The 12,913-nt window shown below is 37.6% G+C and overlaps 1 pseudogene; it reads right to left on the reverse strand.

Moving 5' to 3' along the window:
* Positions 1-10,034: 10,034 nt before the first annotated feature.
* LOC101567612 lies at positions 10,035-11,259 on the reverse strand (annotated as a pseudogene).
* Positions 11,260-12,913: the final 1,654 nt, after the last annotated feature.

Raw genomic sequence — 12,913 nt, forward strand, 5'->3', positions numbered from 1 at the left:
AACTGAATACATTTTTTTTAGCTTTAGGTTATAGCTGGGAAGTAAATAAAATCAAGCACCAGAAATAAAATGTATAACAAATTCACAAATGGCAAGCAAAGGAATGTACTGATACTACTACTAATTTTTCCTTTTGGTATTCCAAGAGCATTCAAAATTAGTCATTCAAAATAATTATAAAGAGACCAGCAATCATACCTATCTAAAATGCTTTCTGGTCTGCTTAATAAACTACATAGCTAGTCTATGTAAAAGGAGCAAAAGTACAGAACTTTTCAAATATATCGCTGTTAATTTGGATTACTTTATATAAATATAATATATAAATATAAATTTATGTATTACTTTATATAAATACAATTTATATAATTATATAAATATAATTCAAAATATTATAGAATCATACAATTATTTGATGTCTACCTTCATTAACAAAGTGGCTAGTTTATTCCCACACACAAAATGATTGACATAAAATATCTCTACATATTAAAAGTGAAGATTTAACTATTATCTACCCCATTTAAATGGTAAATTCTTTAGTGCTAGAAAGAACTTAAAAAGCATGCAAAAATGTGCCTATCTTCATCAAGTTTGTAATATATACAGCTTTTCTGTAGTTTATGCAAAATATTTGCACATGTTAAATACATGGAAACAAAGCCAAGGAGAGAATCTGTGGAGCTGTTGGAAAAAATTTTAGATAAAATGCTATCATACATTGACATGTAAACAATGAACAGAGTCTATTGGACTCAGTATTGCCCTCAGATATCTTCTCAAAAAGTTAAAGACATCACATAATGGTGATACACGCGTGCAAATGTTTGCAGGAGCACAATTCATAATAGTTGATGCTTGGCAGCAACCTATATTCCAATAACAAATGAAAGGACAGAGTTCCAGCCCTAGCCCAGGCCTGGTGAATGTGTGGGAGAGCTTAGAGCTACCCTGCGCCAGTGGGACTGCTATGGTCCAAGCCCAGGCACAGAGTGGGTGAGACCCTCTTCCACCCCTTTGGGACCCACCCACCACTCTACAGTCACCCCCGATGCCTGCCAAGTAAGAACTTCTGCTGTATTCTCAGGACTCCCAGATCCAACCCTAGACCAGGCCCTGTGAGTGCATGGAAGAGCTTTCTCTCCCCCCTACACCACCTAGTCACCTTCAGACTCAGCTCAGGCCTGGCATACATGTCTGGGGTAAAACTCTGCAGCTACAATCCCTGCAGAGAGAGGAGTAGACAGAACCACCCAGCTAGTCCAGGAGCAGAACATCTCGCCAGAGGGGCAAAATAGGTTCGCTCCCAAGGGCGGCAACAGGAAGGAGCTGAGCACAACAGCCAGACCCAAGTCAGGCATAGCTGGATAAATCCAAACTTTGTAGAAGTGCACCAGAACTTCAGTAGGTGTTAAGGTTATAATTGCACCAAAGCTCAACAAAAAAGGTCAGAAGACAGTGCTATACAAAATGACAATGAGAAGGAGCAAAACGCAATATCAGACCCCAAGCTCACCCATAACAAGTGCAGAGGACACGAACACAGAACAAATTGGGAATCACACAGCTAAAATCAATGAATTAACAGCTTCTGAAATAAAGAAACAACTGCAGAAAGGTATAGAGGCACTCAGATTGGAAATGAAAAAAGAAATCCCTGAATCAATAGCATCTACAATAATGAATCAAATGCAGAAATATATGGAGGAAACCCAAAGACCACCCAGAACAAGTGCAGAGAAACACTAGCTCAGCTCAAATGTATGAATTAATAACGTTGATAGTAAATAAGCAACAGCAGAAAGTTATAGAGGAACTCAGAGTGGAATTATTTTCTGAAATAAAAAAAGAACTGACTGAACTCAGCAACTGAAGTAAAGAATCAAATACAGAAATATAGGAAGGAAACACAATCTGAAAAAAACTCTACAGTAAAAGAATTAATACCTGCTTCTAAAGGAGACACCCATAAAAAAATAGAGATTAGAAAAATGATGGATACCTTGAATAAACAATACAGGAAAGAAATAGATTGCATGAAGAAGAGTCAAAGAGATATAGAGGAATTAAAAATCTCAATCACAAGCATGCAAAACTGATTGAGAGAAAGTGAAGACAGAGTTTCAGGTCTTGAAGATGCTGGTGCAGCTGTGAAAAGGTAAGAAAAGATCTCTTAACAAGAACTATGATGTGGGAAAAATAATTAATCCCTTGAAGATGATGCAAAGAGGAACAATGTGAGACTAATAGGTATCAATGAGAAAGAGGGAGCCAATATAAATGACATTAAAAAAATATGGGCAAAAGTAATAGCAGAAAACTTCCCAAATATGAGGAAACAATCTGACATTCAGAAAACTGAAGCATACAGAATGCCAAGTAACCTCAACCCAATTAAAAACACACCAAGACATAAAATACTCAAGATCCCAGAAACCCAGCACAAGAATAAAATACTGAAAGCCACTAGAGAAAAGAAGCAGATCATATTCAAAGGAAAACCCATCAGATTATGGCCAACTTCTCTTCATAAACCATGAATGTAAGAAGACCATGGAACAGAGTACTTCAAGTCCTTTATGAAAACAAATTCCAGCCCAAACTACTATACCACACAAAACTCTCTTTCAAGTTTGATGGAGAAGGGCAATACTTCCATGAAAAAGAACAACTAAAGAAATTCATGATGACAAAGTAAACCCTACACAGGCTCCTCAAAGATGTTCTAGAGAGTGACTAAAATGACCACAACTCCACGAATGAGATAAGAAGCAACCAACTAAATAGGGCAAACAATTAAACACAAGAGAAAAAGAAGTAAACAACAGCAGGCAAATAACATGTAAATCATAAGTTAACACATCTCAATTATAACCATCAATGTAAATGGACTCAATTCACCAATTAAGAGAAATAGACTATTGCAGTGGATTAGGAAACAAAATCCAACAATATGCTGTATACAAGAAACACATTTAACTCATAAAGACATTCATAGGCTGAAAGTAAAAGGATGGAAAACAATACTACATACCCCAGCACCTCAGAAAAAACAGGGGTAGCAATCCTATTCTCAGACGGTGTCAACTTCACACCAAGAATAATCAAGCAAAATAAAGGCCACTCTATACTGGATAGGGGAAAAATAAAAGAAGAAGAGGTAACACTTATAAATATGTATGCACCAAACACAGGAGCACCCAACTATACAAAGCAAATCTTAATGGACATGAAAAATCTAATATCCAATGCCACAATCTTAACAGGAGACCTTAACATCCCTTTATCCCAAAAAGATATGTCAACCAGACAAAAACTTAGGAACGAAATAACAGAACTGAATCAGAACTTGAAACAAATGGACTTGGTGGACATATACAGAGTGTTCCACTGAAACACAGCTGAAGACAACTTTTTCTCAACTGCACATGGGTCATTTTCTAAAATAGACCACACACTGCTCCATAGGTCATGCTTAAGTATATGTAAGAAAACAGAAATTATTCCATGCATGTTATCTGACCACAGTGCAATGAAACTGGAAACAAATGACAAAAGAAACCACAAAAAACCCTAAACAATGGAAATTAAATAACACCCTACTCAGCAACCAATCAGTTACAGGTGAAATTAGACAAGAAATTCAACAATATCTACAATCCAATGAAAATTGATCCAAAATGTAACAGAATTTGTGGGTTATGATGAAAGCAGTTCTCAGGGTGAAATTCATGGCTGTGAACTCACACATTAGGAAAATAGAACAGGAACAAATAAAAACCCGAATGCTGCACCTCCAACAACTAGAAAAGGAAGAGCAAACCAAACCCAGAGCCCAAAAGATGGGAAGAAATCATAAAGATTAGTGCAGAAATTAATTCAATTGAGATGAAAAAAACAGTTCAAATAATTAACGAAACAAAAAGCTGATTCTTTGAAAGATTAAATAAAATCGGTAAGCCCCTAGCTAACTTCATTAAAAAGAGGAAACAAAAAGTTCAAATACAAGCAATAAGGAATGAAAAGGGTGTAATTAACACAGACCCAGTGGATATTCAGAAGAATATCAATAGCTACTTTGAGAATCTTTACTCTCACAGAATAGAAGACACAGACAAAATGGAGAGATTCCAAAAAAGTTACAAATTACAAACTGAATCGACAAATATAAGCACTCTCAATAGCCCAATAACAGCCAATGAAATAAGAGATGTAATAAAAACCCTATCAACAGAGAAAAGTCCAGGTCCGGATGGATTCACAGCTGAATTCTACAAGACATTTATAGAAGATATAGTCCCTATACTCCTCAAACTCTTCCATGAAATTGAAAAGGAAGCAATTCTCCCAAAATCATTCCTGGAGGCAAGTATTACACTGATAAGAAAACCAAGGAAAGACACAACTAAGAAAGAGAACTACAGGCTGATCTCCCTCATGAACATAGATGCAAAAATCCTAGCAAATAGAATACAGTAAATGATCAAGAAGATCATACATCATGACCAGGTATGATTCATCCCAGGGATGCAAGGATGGTTCAATATTCGAAAATCTATCAATGTAATACACTACATCAATAGAGCGAAAACTAAAAACCACATGATCATCTCCATTGATGCAGAAAAGGCTTTTGACAAAGTCCAACACTTATTCATGTTCAAAATCCTACAGAAAATTGAAATAGATTGCTTCTACTTCAATCTGGTAAGAACCATTTATGATAACTCAATGGCTAACATTATTCTAAAAGTGGAAAAAACTGAAATCTTTTACTCTTAGATCTGGTACAAGACAAAGATGTCCTCTACCAACACTCCTATTCAATATAGTTCTGGAATCATTAGCTACAGCCATTAAACAAGAGAAAGAAATAAAAGGAATAAGAATAGGTAATTAAGAAATTAAAATATCATTATTTGAAGATGAAATGATACTTTACTTGGAAAACCAAAAACTCCACCAAGAAGCTACTAGAACTAATACAGAAATTCAGTAGCATAGCACAATACAAAGTCAATACCCAAAAGTCAGTAGCATTCCTCTACACAGATAAAAAAGACACTGTGAGGGAAATTATAGAAACAATACCTTTTACAATAGCACTGAGGAAAATAAAATACCTTGAAATTAATCTAACTAAAGAAGTCAAATATATTTTTAGGGAAAATTACAGTACTCTGAAAAAAGGAGATTGTTGAGGACATCAAAAAATGGAAAGATATTCCATGTTCCTGGATAGGAAGAACCAACATTGTGAAGATGGCCATACTCCCAAAATTGCTGTACAGATTTAATGCAATCCCTATCAAACTACCACCAACTTAGCTCACAGACCTAGAAAAATTGTTCATTAAATTTATTTGTAAAGAAAAGACCTAGAATAGCAAAGGCAATCCTGGGCAACAAACACAAGGCAGGAGGCATTACAATTCCTGACTTGAAATTACACTACTAGTCTACTGTGATAAAATCAGCATGGTACTGACAACAAAATAGACCTGAGGATCAATGGAATAGATTAGAAGATGCTGAAGCCTCTACGAACACACTCAGCCACCTTATCTTTGACAAAGGGGCCAAACATTCTTAATGGAAGAAAGATAGCCTCTTTGACAAATGGTGCTAAAAAAACTGGCTCTCTACATGCCGAAAACTAAAATTTAACCCAGGTCTATCACCATGCTCTACACTAAAGTCAAAATGGATTAAAGATCTAAACATTAAAACAGAAACACAAAATGTCCTGGAAGAGAAAGGAGGAGGAACTCTTGAAGATATAGGGGTAGGCATGGAGTTCATGAACAAAAATCAAATCGCACAGGAAACACTTGAAAGAATTAAAAACTGGGACCTGCTCTTACTGAGATGTTTTTGCACGTCAAAAGAAATTACCAACAAAGTGAAAAGACAACCCACAAATTTGGAAAAAATCTTGACAAATAAGTACTCAGACAAAGGTATTCTCTCTAGAATTTATAAAGAACTAAAAACACTATGGTCCCAAAATTTATAGACTCAATCCAGAAATGGGCATCCAAGATGAACACACATTTATCAGAGGATGAAATTAAAGAAGTGAAGAAATATATGAAAAAATGCCCACATCACTAGCCATTTGTAAAATGCAAATTAAAACAACATTGAGATATTATCTCACCCCAGAAAGAATGGCTATCATAAATAAGTCACCGAACAACAACTGTTGGAGGGGCTGTGGGGAAAAAGGAATACTTCTCCACTGCTGGAGGTAATTTAGAATGATGCAATCATTATGGAAATCAGTATAGAGACTCCTTAAAAAAACTAGGACTGGAAATCCCATTCAAACCAGCTATCCGCCTACTGGGAATTTTCCCAGAGGATCTGAAAACACCATATCATAGTGATATATGTATGCATATATGATAGCCAAATCTTAGAAACAACCAGGATGCCCATCACCTGAGGAATGAATTAAAAAGATGTGGTACTTTTATACAATGGAGTATTACTCAGCTATACAGCTTGATAAACTCAAAGTCTTTATATTGAAGTGGATGCCACTTGAAGATACACTCATAAGTGAAATAAACCAGACACACATGTGAAAATATCATATCGTTTCCCTAGTATAAGAACTCAAAAGAAGAAATACAAATAGAAACATATAATACAATTAAAAGGAAAGCAAGAACTTGAGGATTAGACAATGAAGAGAGAATAAGGAGAAAAGCTAAGAAACATGACAGAGGCAAACTATACAGTTATATGTACATGATGGGTAAGGCAATGATCCTGAGAATCTTCAGAAGATTTTTGAATCTAGCAGTTAATTGGAAGGATTCTCACCCTCACTAACTATAAATACTGACATGTGTGAGCTAAGCAACTGCACTGAAGATGGCAATTTGTAATAGTAGGTTCATGCTTGGAGTGCCTGTCATTCTGGTCTTCTGAATATGTGCTGCTTGTCATGACATGCCAGTTGCTGGCATGTTGTCTCTCAGGTAGATGATTGTTTAAAAAGGAAGGGGGTGGTGAATGAAGGCAGGAGACAGGAAAAAGTGTTACAGGTCTGTCTTGCAACAATGTTGTAATATGGTTAGTTTTCTGGACTAATGTGTAAACATATATATCTTTATTCCCATTTTTAAATGTATTTTAATTTTTAAATTTTTTGTCATATTCTTTAGGGACTTAAAGTTTAACGTATCAAGACTTTATGAAAAATACCTGTTCCATTTTATGCCTAAGATGTTTGATATTCAAACAGATAGTGAGGTTAAACTCAACAGTCTAGGTTATATGGCAATAACAATAAGCTTCTCTTCTGGAGGGTTAACAACCTAAGTTTGCAGACCAAAAATTAGAGAAAAAGGAGGGCTGTAAGGAAAGCCAACATTTTGGCCCTACCCTTCCAAGGTCAATTAAGACTCAGGACATATGAGACCTTGTACTGTGACATCATGTTACTCAGTTGTGTCCCAAATATTCTGATCAAGGTCATTAGGGGCCAAAGAGGAAAGTGGTTGATGATGTAGTGTGTGCCTAAGAAGAGTCACATGGAAAGAAAACATTCTCTCAGGCTTTCACAGAGAGCAAAATGGCTAAGCAATGGCTGTGACTCATCCACATGGCTGACACTGACAAAGGATCTACAAACTGCAGTATAGAGGGTTTCAGGATAAATCCTGAGGGGATTTGACTGACCTTATGAGATCCAAAAGCTACAATTCTTGTTACATAGGTCTTGCTTTGTCTTGGTCTTAACCATCCAGCAGGAAAATATAAAAACGAAGTACAAGAAATAAAGACATGTTGTTATGTTGAGCTGTAGGGGACTCAGGTCAACAACTTCTGACATTTCCAGTGAAGTGGAAGACCCATTACTATTATGGACTACCAAACTCTTTTAGATTATTTTGCTGAGTTCACACACCTGTAATATTTAAATGATGGAACTAAACAAAATTAGGGGATAGAGATGAATATCCATTTCGTATCTGTGTATTCAAAATGGTTAGGATAGATATATAGTTACATTCTCTTAATTCAAAGAATAGAGAGATTTGTTCTAATAGTGTTTGTAAATAGGATATCATGTCTGCATCTCATACAACAAATAACCACTAGGAAGGCAGTATGCAATGTGTTAATTATTGGAACAGTCCTACCAATTTGATTTCAAATTGCTATTTGTTTTCTCAATAAAATTATGGAAAAAATGAAAAGGTAAAGACAATGCATTTTATGCAGTGGGGTACTACTTCACCATTTGGAATATAAACTTGAGTTATCTGAAAGAAAATAGATGCAACTTGAGATTATAGTGCAAAATAAAATAAATCAGACACACAAGCTCAAATATCACATGGTTTCTCTTATAAGAGAAGCCGAAAATATAATTAAAGAGTAAGATAAAATGATAGACAACTGGAAGTAGGGAAATAGAACTTTCTCAAGTGAGAGGGGATCAGAGGTAAGGAGCGGGAATGAGAGAGGATGAAAGTGTGAATCAAGACATGCTATACACAATTCCACACAACTCCACACGAGGAACGTAATCAAACATGGACTAATCCAAAACATTTTTAAAAGAATGAGTGGATTTTTTTTACATAACAGTGTATGTTATCAAACAGGATTTTACAAAATTATTATTTCTTTGGCCAGATTTATACAGTGGTCAGTCTAAGCCGAAAGACCTGCTTGAATCAAGGTGTACAGGAATCTTACTCATCTTTCGAAACCCCACACCAGTGACATTTCCACTTTGAAAATTTCTCTGATTCCCCAGAGAAATTTATAATTATTTATAAATTTTATAATTTCTTCCATTTTTATAGTGTATTTTGTATGATAAAATTTCTATACTTGTTCTATCCTCCATCATTCTGTTTATTACAAGCTCCTCTAATGTATCATGTTTTCTTTTTTTCTTGATCTGGGTTTTAATTTTATTTTTATTGCACCTGACAAGAATACAAGTTATCTGATTGTTCTTCAATTATGATATTTGTATAAAACAAATTAAGTCTAAGTGTGATGGCTGCTAGCTCCCTCGGAAGCAGACCAGCCTCGCACTGCAGTTCTGCTTCCTTTCTTCTGCATCAGACTTCAAGACAGTGGCCACAGCAGTGGACTTCATCTAGCCTAACTATAAAAAACACAAAGGACTCTAAAAGTCAGATAAGGGAGCTTCTGCCCACACTTCAAGTAATGCACTTTATAAAACATTTGGTAAGTTATAGATTTTTACAAAAACAAATTCAGGTTTGCAAAAATTGGTCTGATTTGCATGGTCACATGAAGTCTTCAATTAAAATCAAGCTGATCTCAGAAGACTCAGGATTGGAAAAATCTCACGTTTGGAAAATGCTTTTAGTGCACTAAAGTCTTAAGAATCATCACCTAAACCAGGCTTTCCAGGTAAGATGGGATGGCCTGAGTAAGAACAATGAGCCCTCAGAATGACTGTGGTGGACATGAGCTCCCAGGAGGGCAGGGACCTATTGCCCAGGCCCAGGATGGAGCTCTCTCTCTTGCTGCACACACAGCAACATGCCCACAGCCTGGACCTGGAGAGCTGGAGGAGCTCAGCCCAGCATGGAGCCTGTGTCAGGTGCTCTTAAACACAGCATTCTGATTCATTTAGTGCATGAGAGTGATTCACTGGAGAGTAATCCTTTAGCAGGTCTGCAGAATCCTTTGGTAAGAAATAAGAATAGCAAATCTGCTGCTTTAGCTGTCAGTTTACTGTTTGCAAAGAGAAAACATGTCAAAAAGAATAGAAGCCAGGTTGCCCTAAAATCAATCAAAACAGTCCAGACAGTTAACTGCCCAAGGGGCTGCAGGTGCAGCTAAGATATCAACTATAAAAATAGTGACTGTATATGCTTAGTAGGTTATTTTATATCCTCCTTATGTCCATGAACTGTCACACTGGAGTGAGTAAGATCAAGAGCAAGAATCATCTGCTCAACTCCAACACGTGGTGGCAACCTGGCAGAGGTGGGGCCACTTGTGCCCAAGGTGCAGGGCAGTTGCTGCCTTCAGGGTTCCAGCGACTCAACTCCAGAAAAGTGCATAATGACATCCCCAAGCTCAGGCACATCCACATCTTCTGTGCTGGGGACCTGATGGGTTTCATGGTGAAATCCCAGAGCTACACTGAATTAAAGAACCTTCCAATGCCTTCAGAACTGAGCTGTTTCCAAGGCTTCTCAGCCTCTTCCAGTCACCCGTCAGGGTAAGCACGGCAGTAGAGGCACTTGCTTCCAAATGGGCAGGTCCTTTTGCCTTGCTCAAAGTATTTCAGGCCTTTTTTCCCATTCCCTGTTTGAAAGCTTCAATCAACTCATTCTTTTTATTCTGATCTTCTACCCAGTTATACACTTAGAATGACAAACTCAGATATTACTCTGCATTCTGGACAAGATTTAATGATCTGGTTTTTGAACTGCTTGGCACAGCTCCCCTGGAGGATACAGGACAGACAGTAGGTGTGGTTGCAGCTGAACTGGATCCCAAACCTCCCTTCATGAGGATTACCCTCATGGGTGCTGCACATCTTGTCCTGGCTCACCTGGAAGGCAAAGGTTTTCTCCATCTTGAACTCAAAGGTTGCCATGTAGATCTTCTCATGAACTCCCCTGTGCTCTGAGTCAAAAGGGTGCAGAACTTGGAGCCTACAGATGCCACACATATCCCCATGCAGGTAGGCACAAGAGCCCCAAATCAGCCCTCACCAGCTGCAGAGTATGGGCACAGTTGCTGTTCATTGCTATATTAACTGCCAGCCTCCACACTGTCAAGACCACTCCTAATGGTGTCCAGATGGGAATGGGGCTTCATGTCGGGGCCAAACTGGGGGTCACTGTAGCCAACTAGGTGGCTCGGAACCATGCCTGGGGCTGTGCTTTCTTCAGCCAGGCTGAGAGATTCTGGTCTCTGAGCACCAGCGTCCTCTTCTCCCCACACCCAGGCTCTCTGGATGGTGTTTTTATAGCAGCTGTGGTGAAGTCAGAAGGCAGGGGAGGACCTGGAAAGGTTATGGAGGGCCAAGTTGGGGCGAGAGGTCTACAAACCCCCAGCTGCAGCTGAGGGCCTTGTGTGATCATACCTGCAGCATGTCCAGTAGGTACAGCAGCCCTTCTGGTAGTACTTGTAGATGGTGGACAGCTTGCTATTGACCAGGTCATGTGAGAACAGGCACTGGTTGCCCTTTTGGCATACTCCATGCATGAAGTACATGCAAGTGACCTGCTTGGTGCTCATGGTAGTCAGAGTATGAACACCACTCGCTGTTCTCTGCTCGCTTCCTCAGCAGCTGCCTGTATCATATTTTCTGTCTTACTCATTTCATCTATCAAACCCTTGAATCTAAGCCTCTTGTTGGCTCCACCAACACACAGGGTGGGCCTTCCTATTACCCACACCCAGAACCGTACTATACCAATCAGGGGGCTAGTTTTTATCACACACCCTAGATCCATATTCACACACCCTAGATCCAGCCATCTCTGAAAAACTCCACCTATGAGCACAGGGAGCTTTGGGAGGACACCACCACACAAGCTGTAACAACTCCTTGGCACCAGCAATCATTTGTACAAAATTATATGAATTCAGGAATAATCTTCAAAAAGTAGTGAATGCTATAAAGACAACTAAGTCTTTTACTTTATGTTATGAGATAGTTACAGAAAAACACAAAATAGAAGTGGATCCCACTCCAAGGGAAACGGAGTGGACTGTTTATTCTTCAGCTTTCTACTGGAAGATGGAATCTCTGAAATGGATCAGCATTGAATCAATTTTTCGAATAATTTAAACTAGTTGATCCTGATTTATCTTTAGAATCAGCTTTATTTATACAAAAGAAGAGAAAAACTTGGCAACTATTAAATAGATTGAATCAATAACAAGAATCAATTTTAGTACCTTTTATTCTGCATGTAAATATAATTTCATTGTTCAGTCTTTTTATTTGATGATTTAGTCCTTAGTAGCAGATTATTTTGACTTTCGTCTGAATTGTTCAAATGACAAGAAAAAGTGTCTATTTTACTTTGCCTGTGGTTATATAACCTAAGTGTTATAGTTAAATCATATATATATATATATATATATATATATATATATATATATATGTCAAAAAATATGTCCTGGAAGAAATGAAGTGAAAACTGCTGGTGACTGCTAGCTGCCTAAATTGTTCAAGTAAAGATATTGTCTCCATCATATACTGTATAGTAAAAAGAACGACAGAAGGTTGTTAAAGTCTTTGTTCTTGTGCTGTCATGACCCTCAGTCTGTGGGGCCTGGGCTGTCATTTACTTGCTCACTCAATCTATGTATTTGGAAAAACTATTTATTATTTACTATCCCATGCTGATATACTAGGACACTGTAGGTAAAATTCTCCCTACAGCATTTAAATCAGAAGAACTGAGCTTGCAACCTTGTGGTTTGGTTCTGTGCAGCCATTCCTATTTATTTACTTTCTAATGTCTCCCATAAGAGATTTTATTCTGCATGTAAATATAAAATTCACTGTTCAGCCTTTTTATCTAATGGTTTTAGAAACCAATGTATACTTTGTGTTTTCTCTTTGTTTGTAACTCTTAGAAATCTCAGTGACTAGAACGGGAAACAATTTCATGTAGCAGATGGAGGAGATAATTCTTTGCTTGCCTCAGCAAAACTATTATATAAGCCAAATTTGTTTCACCCAGGTTTCCCTTTGTCCAGCCATGTGCACTGCTGTAGACTTAGATCACAAGGTATTATTCCTCCTGCTCTAGCTTATTCCTCAATGAACTTCATCAGGAAACCAGGGGTCTCCATCTGAAATGTCTACTTGGTCTAGGAAAGTGACATAATTGGACTAGATATAATGCAAGAAATTTAGTACTGTGGTGAAGTGAAC

Source organism: Octodon degus, unplaced genomic scaffold (assembly GCF_000260255.1).
Source record: "Octodon degus isolate 3935 unplaced genomic scaffold, OctDeg1.0 scaffold00046, whole genome shotgun sequence".
NCBI lineage: Eukaryota > Metazoa > Chordata > Mammalia > Rodentia > Octodontidae > Octodon > Octodon degus.